The sequence below is a fragment of the Macrotis lagotis genome, chromosome 1, assembly GCF_037893015.1.
Source record: "Macrotis lagotis isolate mMagLag1 chromosome 1, bilby.v1.9.chrom.fasta, whole genome shotgun sequence".
In the NCBI taxonomy this organism is placed as follows: Eukaryota; Metazoa; Chordata; class Mammalia; order Peramelemorphia; family Peramelidae; genus Macrotis; species Macrotis lagotis.
The window spans coordinates 291,951,877-291,965,842 of NC_133658.1; the positions used below are offsets into that span (position 1 = coordinate 291,951,877).

The 13,966-nt window shown below is 37.5% G+C and overlaps 1 long non-coding RNA gene across 3 annotated transcripts in view; it reads right to left on the reverse strand.

Annotated features, from left to right (window-relative positions):
* The window catches only part of LOC141505271 (uncharacterized), a 274,924-nt gene that overhangs the window by 128,880 nt on the left and 132,078 nt on the right, over positions 1 to 13,966 (reverse strand). For all 3 annotated transcript variants that reach the window (XR_012473575.1, XR_012473576.1, XR_012473574.1), the window contains one exon: positions 13,698 to 13,820. This is a non-coding gene — a long non-coding RNA (uncharacterized LOC141505271). The remainder of the gene's footprint in view (positions 1 to 13,697; positions 13,821 to 13,966) is intronic.

The following is a 13,966-nucleotide window of genomic DNA, read 5'->3' on the forward strand; positions in this document are numbered from 1 at the left end:
TCTATTGCAGATGTAATTGTAGAAATAACTTTATTCAACAATCACATTAGCATCCTCTTAACTATGTAGAAGTGAATAAATATATGTTTATTTTAATTGAACAGTTTCAAACTAGTTATAATAATCCTTTTTTTTAAAGTTTTTGCAAGGCAAATGGGGTTAAGTGGCTTGCCCAAGGCCACACAGCTAGATAATTATTAAGTGTCTAAGGCCGCAATTGAACCCAGGTACTCCTGACTCCAGGGCCAGTGCTCTATCCACTGCGCCACCTAGCCACCCCTATAATATTCCTTTTTACAGAAAGTCTCAAATGCTATTTAACTTGAATAAAATTGAGTGCCTTTACAACACTTCTGCTTTATTAACCAGCAAAAGCTATCAATTATGAAAAAGAATAATGACTGGAGGAAGTTTTAGTAATATACTTATAGGACCTAGACTCTAATTCTAACTCTACCATTAATTGCTCATATGATTTTGACCAAATCATTTCTCCTTTCTCTATCTCATTGAGATCATTGTGCTAGATAATGAGGTCCATTGAATTCTAAATCTATAATCTATAAATCTATGATGAAGAAAGTCATGGACTAAGGAAATATATGCTTGCTAGATGTGCTCACCTGTCATGGAAATTGTTCTGAAAAAAAAAATTCAAGCATGAAGATGATTCCCTGCTAAGGCAAAGATAACATTATGCTTATTACAATAAGCCTCAGTACTCTAAAAAGTCTCATCAATATGGGTTCTCAAAAGAAATCAGTCTAAACGTGGACCAAAAATATTTATTGCTCATACTAGAAATATTTATCTGGACAGGCAGCCAACATTGCATCAGCTTATTATTGCATATATTCTAGACAGGCACTGCACATGGACAATGATTGGGGCTGAGAAATGAATAGAAAGAAGAAAGCAAAATATGTAGCACTGGAAAAATTATGCAGCATTATCACTCATTCTAAGCTAATTGTTGTAGCAAAAATCCATCTTTTAACAATAATATTCTCCCTGTAATTACATATTAATAAGTCATGAGAATATCATATATTATTTAATTCCATATACTTTAAAGTTTTGTACAAACAAAATCAGTGCAGCTAACATTAGAAAAGAAGTAGGAAAATCATTATAACAAACTTCTCTTATAAAGATCTCATTTCCAAGACAGATAAAGAATTGTTTAAATTTACAAGACTAAGAGCCATTCCCAACTGGTAAATAGTCAAACAGTCAGTTTTCAAAAGAAGAGAACCAAGTTATCGATAGTCATGTGAAAAAAAATGCTCCAAATCACCAATAATTAGAGAAACATGAACTAAAGCAATTCTGAAACTCTTTTTCACTCCTCATTAAATTGGCAAAGTTGACAAAAAAGGAAAATGACAAATGATGGAGGGGCTGTGGGAAAATAGGAAACCAGGGTGTTTTTGGTAGATGTGTACATCCCTTCAGTCATTTGAAAAAGCAGTTTGGGTCTAAGCCCAAGAAATTACAAATTTGCTTACATTTTTATCCCAGTCATACCAATATGAAGCCTATACCCAAAGAGATCAAAGAAAGAAAAGAATCCTCATGTACAAGCTTGTGGTAGTAGAGAACTTGAAACTAAATGGATGCCCATCAGCTAAACACATTATAGTATATGGATATAATGGAATACTATTATATCTTAAGAATAAAAATCTGGGAAAATTTTTATGAACTGATGGAGAAATGAGTAGAAACAGAACAATTCGTACAATAACAACACAGAAAAGTCAAGCAATTTTGAAAGAATTCTCAGCAAGGAAATGAATAACTACAATTCCAGAAGACCATTAACTCATACTACCCACTGCCTGAAAAAGAAGTGATGTACTCAGGATGCAGAATGAGAGAAAGAGACAGAGCAAGAGAAAGAGAGAATTTTTTTTTACATGGCCAATGAAGGAAATTGTTTTGTTTGTCTATACATTTATTACAAAAGTCTTGCTTTTCTCTTTTTAATGTAAGGAGTAGGGGTGGCTAGGTGGCACAGTGGATAAAGCACCGGCCCTGGAGTCAGAAGTACCTGGGTTCAAATCCAGTCTCAGACACTTAATAATTACCTAGCTGTGTGGCCTTGGGCAAGCCACTTAACCCCATTTGCCTTGCAAAAACCTAAAAAAAAACTTTAATGTAAGGAGTCATGAGAGAGAGATAAATCGGATTTTTGTTCATTGAAAAAATTTACTAATTTGAAAATATGAAACATATCATAGTCTTAGAAGAATTGAAATTTCAGGTGACTCAAAGATCAATGTAAACATGTATGGTATAAGCAGATTGTAACATATTGTCAATGATAACTTGTAAATAAAAGACTTCATCCCAGGCATAAAGGATCAGAAAAAGGAATATCAGGCTTGAACTCCTAAGTAAGAAACTATGATTAGGTGATGACCTATACTGGTACAGGAAGCTTACACACTGATGAAGTTACAGTTTTATTAAAATAATATATTAAATATGCCCCACTGATGGAGTGTTTCATAGAATTTAGAAATAGAGGGGACCTCAACAATGATTATTTTTTGATCCCTTCACTTTATGGATAAGAAAACTGAGTTCTAGACTTATAGCTTTGTTCAAGGTTATATGGATAGTATATGGATAATAACCAGAAGATTTGAATCCAGAACTCCAAAGTCATTACTCTTGCTTTGTTTAGGTTTTTTTAGTGACATCATGTTGCCTCCATGCCCTCCACTTAATGCAGAGTGAAGGGAGTCGGAAAGGCTCACTGACTTCTTTCCAATTTTCCTCCTGACCTAGCTGCTCTGACTCCTTAGTTATCTCAGCTGCTTTTCCTCAGGCTAGTCTATCTCTCCTTGGTGACTAGCTTCCCAAGTCTATGTCAGTTTTCTTTGTCCTTCATAGTCAATCAATTAATCAATCAATCAACAAACATTTATTAAACATCTACTCTGTGAAGACTCATGATAAAGCATGTGCCCACCTCCTGACAGGGTGAAGATTGAGACATTTTGGGGACGTAACTAGTGCATAAATTAGTTTTGCTTGAGTATGCATATTTATTACAAGGATTTGGGTTGGGGTTTTTTTCAGTGATAAGGGGGGGAAGGTATAAGGGAGAGAAAATAGATTTTTGTTCATTGAAAAAAATTGTTTAAGTTTTTTAAAGAATCAACTCTGTCCCAGGTACTAACGATAAATACACACCCCACCCCACCCCACCGCCCTTAAGTGATAACAATATATCACATCAATATATGATATGGTGAAACAATACAAACACTTATCAATAGAACATTTACAGTAAATACTAGCTACTTTGGGGGATGGGGGAGAAAGAAGGCACTAACAGAAGGATCGGGAAAGGCCCCATGAAAAACTTAAACTGAACTGAGCTTTGAAAGATACTAGGAATTCTATGAAAGGAAGGAATGCATTCTGGGCATATGGGACAGTCAGCATAAAGATGAGTTCTTGCTGTGATTTCTATTTGAGGGATGGGCCCAGGTCAACCTTCATTTCCTTTTATCAGTTTCTACCTCTTCTGAACTACTGTGACTCAGTTGCCTTCTCCACCCTGCCAGCTCACTTCTTCCATGAATAAGTTCCTTCTAGAATGGGGGGGGGGGGAAGAGAAGGGTCTTTCATTTTGAGATAGACCTAGGCCAAAATGTTTCTTTCTCTTTCTGCTGTATTCTAGATTTTGTCACTATGACTCTACAAGCACGTCTTCCCTCCCCCCCCACCACCTTTCAATTCTTCCTCTAGAATGTAAGCTCAATGAGGGAAAAGATTATCTTTCTTTTGGTTTGTATTTGTATCTCTAGCTCTTCGCATAATTTCTAGCATATAGCTCTTAATAAATACATATTACCTACCTTTCAAAGCACAAAGATGGGATAGGAAGTGTTATATAAGAGGCAATCAGATCAGTTACTTAGGGTATAGAATGTATGGTGAATAATAAGGCTAGAAAGGTGGGCTAGATTTAAAAGGTTATGAAGGAGTTAAAATAATGAAAAAGAGAAGCATCAGCTCCTTTCTCTGGGACAAGGCAAGGACTAAGTATATGGGAACAGGTGTGGGGATGAAAAGAAATCTCATTAACTTACCAAAAATCCCATATCAACAACATCCTATCAGGCATTTCCACCTTTATGTCCCAAGGCAACTTAAATTCAACATGTCCAAAAGAAAAGTTAATATCATTTTCCTAAAATCACTTTTTCTAGGTATCCTTAATTCTGTTAAGGTCAATCATAATCCTACCCGTTGTCCCTTATTTTTCATTCTCCCTTCCCACATACACACACACACCCAATCGGTACTGATCTTGTCAATTCTTTCTCCACGTTTCTCACTTTCATTCCTTCTCTCTATTCACATGATCATAACCCTACTTCAGATCCTCCATTGCCTCTCACTGGACTGTTGCAGTAGAATCCTAATTGGTTTCCCTGATACCAAATTTCTGAAATTCCCCTTTTCCAAATCTTCTTCTGCCCAACTGCCAGAGTGATATTCCTGAAGCAAAGATTTGTCCACATCATTCTACTGTTCAAGAAGTTTCATCAGTTCCCTTTCAAATACAAAACGTCTCCTTTGGCAAGTAGAATCCTTTATGGTCATGTTTCATGGCATCTTTCCAGATGGATCTCACATTAATCCCTCTAATGGACTCTACAATCCAGTCATATTAGGCTACTTGCCCTTCCATGTTCATCAACATTCTATCTCTAGGCTCCATATCTTTGCCCTGGCCACTCCTCACCCCAGACTGTACTGCCTCCTCATCCTTTGCCTTCCAGAATCCCTAGCTTCCTTGAAAGGACAGCCAAGGGATCACCTCCCACAGGAGGCTTTTCCTTATCCCTTCAATTGTTATAGTTTCCCCAACCATAAACCTCTATCAAAATTAATATATATATATATATATATATATATATATATATATATATATATCTGATAAATATTTTGTATATTCTTATCTAGGTACAAATTGTCTCCTTGAACCAGAATGAAAGATCCTAGCTTTCATTGGATCCTTAGAACATAACAAAGTATTTGGCATATGGTAGGTTTTCAAGAAGTGTTTATTGAATTTAATTAGTTTACATGTATTATAAGCTCCCATCTAATCTGTCACCTATTCTTATCCCTTGAGGTCCTCTTCATGTAATCTTTGGATATTTCATCCTAAATGAGCTTGCTTAAAGTTGTTGGCTTGTTTTCAGTTGATACCACCAAAGTGGTATCTTTTCTACTTTCTAGTTGTTTTGTAGATATTCCTAAACCCTCCAAAATTCTCTTCTGAGTGATATAGGGGGACAAGAAATGGATTAGAAATCAGAATACTGGGACAGCTAGGTAGTGCAGTGGATAGAGAACCAGCCCTGGAGTCAGAAATACCTGAGCTCTGAGGCCTTGGGCAAGCCACTTAACCCCATTGCCTTGCAAAAAAAAAAACTTAAAAAAAAGAAATCAGAATACTAGAATTTTAGTATTGCTTCTCACAGCAAATCACTATGTGACTTTGGTCATCATGGTCTTTCCATCACTTAAATGGAAGAGCTGTTGGACTAAATGATTCAGTGTCTGACACATAGTAGGCCTTAATAATGCTTGTTGATTGATATTTGTTTGATAAGAACTACAGAGGAACCTGAGTGTTACATTACAAGGTTACTTAGGGAAGATGTCTCACCCCATTTAAATCACATCCAACTTCCCAAATGAAATTGGTCATTGAGGAACATTTTGAGTAAGGTAGACCATGGAAATCTAAGAGTTGAAATATTGCTTAGAGTCCTAACCAAATGGTCATAGGATTTAAATTGGGAAGGACCATAAAGATTATCTCATTGATTTACTTCATTTTATACCTGATAAAAATGAGGCTCAGAGAGGGAGAGTAAGCCTGTTTGTGGTCACATAGTGAATATTAAATGTCAGGGTCACAATTCAAACCCAAGCCTTTAGACTACACATCCAACCTTTTCACTCTACCACATTACTTCTGGAAGAAACCACAGAGGGGGTACCCCTCCCAAAAAAAAGAAACAAACAAGAAGAAGTGAATGACTGACTTGAATTGAAGGAAGGAAGCAGGTGCAGATTAAAGAAAAATGAAGGAAGCCACATATCACAGAGAAAGCAAAGAAAGCTGAACCTATTAAGGAATTGGAGTGATGAATAAAGGCTATTATTCTTACATTGTTACCACCAGTTAAGGGGTGGGGAGAAGAACCAGAAGGAATCAGGGAAGGAGTAAAGGTATCAGTAACAATAGTCCAAGGATGGGAGAATCAGAAATCTCAAGCAGTATCTAGGTAATGGGGAGGGTTCTCTGGAGGATCTGGCAAAGAAAAGGCTAAAATCATGCTTATGGTATAAAATACAAACACCTCCACCTGGCACTTAGGCTCTGGCCTCCCTTTATAGACCTCCCTTACTATACTGCTTCCATTCACACATTCTACAATTTAATCAAATTAGGATATCCATGATGCTTGCCATTCTCATTTTGTATGGTAATCCATATATTTGAATTCATCTGTAGAAATATTCAAGTCATCAGCCCATTTTTCCAAAAGATAAGCCTTCCTACACATTGACAGAGAGGATCTGTCTAACTGCAAAGCAAAGTTTGAATTGGGCCTTTAGAAAATACAGTGAAATGTATTTTTATTAAGTTTTGAAATACATCAAAATTTATTTCCTAAATATTAGGTATTTTATTAATTTTATTGTATTAGTCTTTTTCACAAAATATAGATGCTTAATAAATTAATCTAATAGTTTTTAGCTCAAAAAGGATTTAATGTTGCCGCTGTTGTTTTAAAATTAAACTTTTTTTGAAATAAATCAATTTTGCCTCACATTTGGGCACATCCCATCAGTTTATATTAGGGCTTTTTCTGTACATCTTTTTTTTTTAGGTTTTATTTAGGGATTTTTTGCAAGTTAATGGGGTTAAGTGGCTTATCCAAGGCCACACAGGTAATTATTAAGTGTCTGAGGCCAGATTTGAACTCAGGTACTACTGACTCCAGGGCCAGTGCTCTATCCACTGTGCCACCTAGCCGCCCCTTTTCTGTACTTCTTAACATATCCCCTGTGCTACTCCACCTTGCTTAAAAATACTAAAAAGTATGTTTCCCCTTGCCAAACTTCAGTTTTCTCATTCAAAGAATGAGGAGATTAAAAAACATAATCTCCAAGGCTCTGTGAGTTCTATAACTCAAAGAAGGGACTCAGGAAGGGCTCCATGGAATAGATAGATTTCTATGGAATAGTAAGAAGAGAAGGTTTTCAATAGGCAGAAATAAGGAAGGAGTAGATGCTAACTATAGGAGTCACAAATGCACAAAAGGCAGGAGGGATCAAGATGAGAAAGGCAAGCAGCATGGATATTCTAGTTTGGTTAAATTATAAGAATGTGTGAATGGAAGCAGTATGGTAAGGAAAGTCTATGAAGGGAGGCCAGAGCCTAAGTGCCAAGTGGAGGTGTTTGTATTTTATATCATAAGCAATAGAGGCCACAAAAACAGTGCAAGCTTCATAGAATTCACAGCAAGGGAAAGATTCTTGTGTGCTGGGGTTTCCGAGCCAATACTCCACATGGGAGGAAAAGGATTGAGGAAAGCTTGGAGAATCTGGAAAACTTGGAATAGAGAAGAGGAAGGGAGGAAAGGACTCTAATATCTGGCCCATATCATTCCAAATGGCTAACTATGAATTGAGGGGAGGAGTCACACTCTCCAATGGGTCTTCCTGAAGACCAAGAAGGGAGGGGGAAGAAGAAAAGTCAGAACTTGACTTTAGGTTATTCCAAATACCAACCAGCTTTGGTTTATTGCTCATCTTTCATTTTGAAAAGGGACCTATGACATCATGGGTGATGTTTTGACTTGCACATAAACTGGATTTAATTAAGTAAGGCAAATGTTATCAGCCTCATTCTTTCTTCCTGAGTTATAAAAGTCCAGTGGCAAGACAAAAGCCGAGATGACTTGTGATGGTCCAGGATACAGTGGATAATTTTGGTGTCTTCAATGTCTAAGTTTTAAACATTTCACAGAACCTGCTTCAGTCATCTTTATGGCCATTAGATCAAATTGTTCTCATGTGCTCATTCCAGCAGGAGATAACTCCATGTGCTTGGGGTAGACACTCTTCTAATTCATGGACTGGTTTGAAGACTGTCAGTTTCCCCAGTTACCAAGATGATTGGGATGTGTGAAATGTTCAAGGAAGACTAGGGCCTCTGATATGAGAGCTGCTCTTCCCTTCTCAGGGTTGCTCATCCACCTTTGGTATCCACCATCATCCAACTCTCAAATATGATTCCAAGAAGCTATAGCATATACAGTGGTCACACCTTGGTAAACTAACTTTGGTATTCCCAATTTTAAGAGATGTATTGGAAAGAAAACAGATTAATGGAGCTTATTTATTAATTTATATCATAGTATTAGGCTCTCTGAATATCAAAGATAATATTCAAATCATTCAAGGAGGGGCAGCTAGGTGGTATAGTGGATAAAGCACTGGCCTTGGAGTCAGGAGTACCTGGGTTCAAATCTGGTCTCAGACACTTAATAATTACCTAGCCGTATGGCCTTGAGCAAGCCACTTAACCCCATTTGCCTTGCCAAAAAAAAAAAAAAAACCAAATCATTCAAGGAAACAAGATTAAATTTAAAATCAGAAAAGCTAGGTTTGAATTCAGTTCTACTAACAATGTCTTTATGAGTGAGGATAATTCACATAACCTCACAGGTCCTCAGTTTCCCCATTTGTCAAATGAGGAAGGTTAGACTAATCAAGGGTAAGGAACCCTTTCTCTGTCTAGGGTCAAAATTTAAAATTTAACCTGCTTTATTTGGACAAACATTTGATTAATTCATCCATAAAAAGCTTTCAGATTTATTGACTTTTGAGTCCCACCCAAGGTTGCCTTGACAGGGCTAGACCACATGATTTCATGGACCTTATATGACCTGTGGACCAGAGGTTCCCCACCTCTGGACTAGATGATCTAAGACCCTGTCCAGCTATAAATCTGACCCAGAGCAAATTTCAGTTGTTCCCAGAGGATGATAAACTGATTAAGACAAATAACATAGTTCTAGTATATCTGTTGGGGGGGGGGGGTGCGGTGCAGGGAGGGCAAAGGGGAAAGTGGAGGATATAGGATGAGGGAGAGACACATACATGTTAAAACCATGGACAAGATATGAGAAAGTAAAGAGATGAAATCTTAGACCTTAACTGGTCACAAGACTTTGTTCTGTACAAGCATAAAACATTAGGATGACTGACAGTGAGAGGTTGTGGTATCTCACTCCCTTGAGTGCTTCAGAAAGAAAATAGATCACCATCTGTCTCCACAGAATTTAGACATTTACCTGCCTGGAGGCAATGGACTAGTCCTGCCTGTTGATTGATTGATCGATTTCTAGAGGTTCCCTCCAGGTCTAGGATTCTAGTTCCAACAAGTTATTCTGACTTTCTATACCTTTGTTTTCCCACCTGTGAAATAGGAGCAATGCCTTTTTTAATTCTTTTTTTTTGGGGGGGTGGAGGGAAGTGTATTTTATTCACAATGTTTATATGTTGGATTCTATCTTGCTCTGATAAAGATTCTTCTTGATCACAAGCAAACTTTTGTGTGTGTTTTAGAGATATAATGGAAATCAACCATAAGTAACCATTAGGTCCCAACAAAAAGCCTACTGAGAATCAGTAAAACAGTATCTGAGTTTCTTAACAGTTCTTAGTAGCAACTGAGCTTCTCTATAAGAGTTTTCATTCCTTTCCATGAATTAATTGGTTATCATTGGTTTTGATCAGATTACTAATTTTTTTTATTATGTGAATGTATTAGGATTACTCTCCCCTCTCCCTCCCCACCATTGCAAACACTTTTCAACCTGTGAACTGCCATCCAGGAGTAGGAACATTTAAGATTGGTCATTTCAACAGTATATGGACTTCAGTACCTACTTTTCACTTTATCTCAGCATAAAAATTTTTGCTGTTGTTGGGAAAGAAGTAATTGATTATACAATAGAATGTCAGAGCTGAAAGGGGCCTCAGAGAGCATCTTGTCCAACTCTTTCATTTTAAACTATTCTCTAACCCACACAAGGAGATCTTATCAGACCTGGGATTAAAATCTAGGCCTACTGACTTCCAAACCACAACTCCTTCCACCATCCATGAATGTAGAGACTCATTTTAGAGTCCTTCCAGACATATATCTCAAATTTCTATTCAGCAAAAAATTACATCTCTAAGCCCTCATGGGCAAGAAGCAAGGGGGCAATATGGTAAAGGGATTGGAGACAGGAACTCAGCAGAATCCAGCCCTTTGGTTGTAAATTTTTTTTTCCCAGCATAGAACTCCTAGAATCCTTTTGAATTGAGAAGGCAACCTTAATGGTGACTGAAGACATGTTCCTTGCTACCTCATTACTGTAGATATCCATTCAAGAACATCAGAACAAAATAGAATGGCAAAGGGGGGGGGGGGAACAACCTCCAAATGAAACTTCAAGGAGAGTTTATTTCCATCTGTGAATGGCAGTATATCCAGTATATCCAGTGCTCACAATGAAATCTCCCTAGAATTCTGGCATTGATGGTATAGTGTTCCAACTTTTGCTAAAGACTAGAGGATATTTCTTTTTGTGTGCAACAAGTCTAGAAGACAGTTGCTAGAGATAGATAGATAGATAGATAGATAGATAGATAGATAGATAGATGATAGATAAATGTCCTGTAATATAAGGGACAAAAACTTGTATTACTTACATTAAAGTATAAGACCAAAAATATTTATTTTTATGGTTCCAAATAACCCATATAGCCAGAGCATAATTATAAATTCCTGGAGATTTTTTCCCAGGGCTTTAATTTAATTTTTTTAACTTCTGAAACTTGATAAGTATCAACAAACATGATCATTTCCATATACAAAGGAAGGAGAAGATTGACTATAAAACCTTGAAACTCTGCTACATATAGCTTTTGACTAGAAATTCTTTCCCCAGAGCTAGGTAGCCCTAGTACCTTCAAATTAATTTTTGTAAAAGATGAATTCAGTTGCATGTGGAGAAACCTCAAAGAGAAATCTTGGGCCTTAGAATACAAAGTCTCCCCACATGTCCTCATGAGAGAGCCCAATACCTTTGCATCACCCAGGAGGCAGCTTCTAGGAAGATCACTACCAGGGAAGGGAGAAGGGTGAGGTTAGGCTGGGTCACTCTCTTGGGATGCAAACCTGGGCTTGGGGTGGGAGGATAGGATGGAAATCTGTTAACTGATAGCTTCCTATTTTGCTATTTTAACCATTCTTACTTATTAGGTTCTTTTTATCTACTAATGCCTTGTCAGCACCCTTTCAATGTTGGTACACTGTGGTAAAACTCTGGTCAGCCTGCCCTGTTTGCCCAGGACATGCTCAAGGATAACCTTCTGATCCAAAGTCTTTCCTAATTCTCTCTCAGGTGTTAATAACCCTTCCATAGTAATTTGTATTTAATATGTGTGTAAATAATATATTTGTTGAGAATAATCCTCAATTTTTGCTATATGTGATAGATTATCCATAGCTATTATATATAATACATATATAGTTCTAATTTGTGCCTCTATGGTTTCCCCTCAAGCCAAAGTAAGCTCCAAGGAGTTTTGATTTTGACTTTATATCTACAGGGCCTAGAACAGGACCTGGCATAGTAAGAAGTTAATAAATACTTGCTGATTGAAAAAATGCTGTTGAACACCTCCTGCCACAATTAATAGAAGTGCAGCAAAGTAGAGAATTTGAGTTAGAAGCCTGCAGGCAACCTCTCTCTATTCTGGCCCAGAGTGAAATTTCACTCTCTCATTGGTAAAGGTCTCTATAGAAAGAATCCAAGGGAATTCACAGTGGAGGAGTCAAATTCTGCTGCCAATAAATTTCCTTTCAGAGTGAGTACAGAAAGAAGCAGTCTGGCATAATGGATAGAGAAGAGGCCTCAAATCCAAGCCTGGGTTCAAGTCCTATCTCTGACCTATACTTACTGGGGCTGCCTCTGGCTAAGTCATTTAACTCCTTAGTTAATTAATTCTAGGTGACTCCAATTTCCAAAGAAAGTGATGGTTTGCATTTGTCAAGGGTATAGCCTCACCTGAGAGTTCTCTCTCTCACTGAGATCACAGGTCTGCTCTCTAACTCCTATCTGAAAGAAAGTAAAATCTAGCCATCCCTTAACACAAAAATTAGGGTACCCTATTGAGAGACAGACGGAAAGACAGACAGAGAAAGAGAGAGAAAATCCTTCTCTGCCTGCCCCAACCCCTTCCCAGGAAGGATAAATACCCTGAAAAGAATCTTGGAATACCAACCATCAGAAGATAAGGATTTGATCTTCAGAAATTACTCTCCCTAGTGCCTAGAAGAATATAAACACTTGATGCATGGAGAGCAAATGATTCAAATCACAGATGGATGCTGTGCTTCATTCACATTGCTTCCTGGTCTAGTTGAACCTCCCCCCAAAAAAAGAGTTTATGTAAGCTGCCATGAAGAAGCAGTGGAATATGGTGGGAAGAGCACCAGCTTTAGAATCAAAAGACCTGAGTTCAAATCCTGATTGTGCCGCTTACTACCTGCATAGCTTTGGACAAGTCATTTATCTCCCCTGGGCTCAGTTTTCTTATCTGTAAAGTAAAGGAATTCAACTAGATGACTTGAAATGTTTTTTTCCAGTTGTAAATCTATGATCCTGTGACCTTCAAATACAATCAACCATCAGATTGAGAGGATAAATATCTTGCCCAAAGCATCAGAGAAATATTGGACTGAAAAATTAGGGTACCCTATTGAGAGACAGAGAGAGAGGGAAAGAGAAAGAGACAGAGAGAAACTGGATACTGTCTCAGACCTCTTAGTTTTCTCCAATTTTATGGAGTCCAATTGTATCCTTCTTCAATGCATTGCTGTGGCATACACAGGACCCTAATTTCTTGAGCATCATTCTGGTAGGACATGACATGGCACAGACCCATCAAGATAGAAAGACTTTGTAATGTGCCTAGTAATGGATTCCATATCTATAGTTTGTAGCTTAGCTAAGTTTACAAAAGCTACCCCTTAATTGTTGCATACCATGCCATTGTTTTTCCTACAGTTCCAAAAATCCATGAAGACCATTTTCTAAAAGGTATAGGAAGGAGTGGCTAGGTGGCGTAGTGGATAAAGCACCAGCCCTGGAGTCAGGAGTACCCAGGTTCAAATCTGGGGTCAGACATTTAATAATTACCTAGCCGTGTGGCCTTGGGCAAGCCACTTAACCCCATTTGCCTTGCAAAAAAGAAACGAAAAAAAAAAGGTATAGGAAGGACTGGGATCTGTCCTGACCTTTAATAATTGTGTAACTCCTTGACAAGTTAGTTGCTTCACCTTTATTTTATTTTTCTCATCTGTAAAATGGGAATGGTAACATTTTTTGGAATCTTTCTCAGAGGGCTGTTGAGAGGAAAATAAACTTTTTAAATCTTAAAGTGCTGAACAGATGTGATATTATTATTATTATTACTATTACTATTACTCATACAGTGAAATCATGTATCCTTGAAGTGCTAAACTATTTAGGCATCCATATATCATAGTTAAGGGCATGAGTCTTTGACCATAGTGATTTGCCTACCTTAGCAAAGCAACAGTAAACACACCATCAGTACATCTTGGAAGTGCAAAATCCCAGAATAGGCAAATAGGATTTCTCTGGTCAGCAACATGAATTCATGACCCTCTGGGCCTGTTTAATCATCTGCAAATAATTAATATAATTATTATTATCTGTTTTCTCAGGGTTCTTGTCAGAATCAAATGAAATAATCTTTGGTTCTCAAAATGATGCCATATGGAAAGAATGTTTGGACTTGAAGTCAGAAGGCATGGGCTCACTCCTAACTC